Source organism: Bidens hawaiensis, unplaced genomic scaffold (genome assembly GCF_021521415.1).
Source record: "Bidens hawaiensis isolate Kalapana, Puna unplaced genomic scaffold, B.hawaiensis_p1.1 tig00026210_1, whole genome shotgun sequence".
NCBI classification, from domain to species: Eukaryota; Viridiplantae; Streptophyta; class Magnoliopsida; order Asterales; family Asteraceae; genus Bidens; species Bidens hawaiensis.
The window spans coordinates 10,637-12,190 of record NW_027494219.1 but is presented as its reverse complement, the minus strand read 5'-3'; positions in this window follow the sequence as shown (position 1 = coordinate 12,190).

Genomic DNA, 1,554 nt, shown 5'->3' with positions numbered 1-1,554 from the left:
AGACTGGTAGGTTTATAGTTGGGTTGGAATGAATCTAGTCGAGTAATGAACACCGCATAATAGATAATATACACAAAGTTAAACCGTAAATAAACTGTTGAGTCAAAGATTTGACCTAAGAGAAGTATAAGGAAGATTGGAATCTTCTCAACCTCCTCAAAATTCACTAAGTATGGGATCCGAGCACACTTGGATTCCCGGGTAGAGTTTTCTTACCCTAGCAAGGTATTTTGTCCATCGGGCAAAGTTATCTTCTATAATTCTTCTTTAGTGTATATCCGAGCAGGTTTCACTAGTTAGTGTATACCCGAGCAAGGTTCAATATATCTAGCAAGTCAATTCTTCATAGCCGAGCAAGGTTTTCTTCTGAGTAAGCTCTTGGCTAACCAAGCTCTTGGAGCCAAGTGATTAGAAGATCGGGCAAGGTATTCACTAATAACAGTGGTCCAAGCAGGCTCGATGAGTAATGAAATATCACAAGTGATATCTGGTAAGGTTCAACTCAAGCAGACTACAGTGTTACCAAGCACACTTTGAGTTGCTAATAAGCTATTCCCTAGCAAGGAGTTGAAAGGACCATTGAAGAACAAGGTTGCTCGTAAAGTCATGTCGGGCAAAGTCTAATATGATCAAGAAGATTGAAGTCTGCTAGGTGAGTATTTTCTTAAGAAAATACTCTAAGTAAAGTCTACCCGGAGAACTTTTCCCGAGCACACTTCAAGGTTACCAGGTCTACCCGTACAAGAAAGGCACTAAGCGTACTCGGAGAAGACAACTTATGCAAAGTCTACCCGGAAGACCTGTTTTTACACTTAGCGTAGTTTTGAATATTTAATTTTAATAAGTATTATTTATTTAGGGTTTCTAGAAGGAATGACAACTGTCAGGAGGTGCCAGGCCTATAAAAGGAATAATTTATGGCACGCCTCTTACGGACAAGCCAATTAATCGTGAGAGAATATTTGTGAGAGTGACGACTATCATAAAAATCGTACGGATATAACTTTCCCATCAAGAAACCCTAAATCGATTATTGCTTGTATGATTTATATTATATGAATGGAAATCATTTGAGTGAATCTTGTGTGTTAGTTACCTTTGATTAACCTTTTAGCAACAACACAGTTTGTTATTGATTTGGCCTTTAACAAACGGTTTTCCTTCTAAAAATAGCAACCCGTCATTAACTTCCTTGTCAACACATTAATTGTGTGAGTTATGACTTGATTTTTAGTATGATCTACCATCAATCGGGGACTTGACAAGTGGTATCAGAGCTGGTCATTGCTATTTTGGTAAGGAATTTGTTGCGGATTGAAGATCTGAAGAAGAACAATGACGTAAGCAGAACAATGTTTCATTGAAGAGTGACGTCAGCTACTCTGTTCTTCATTTTCGTCCAGATCTGCATATTACCGGTGTTTTTTTTACTTATTTTGTTTGAAGTTCTCATCTTTATTACTTAATCGTGCTCTAATCGGACTAGATACTTCAGATCTGAAGATCCGGTTCTCAGATCTGATTATTTCTAAAATTTGTCTTTACTAATTAACT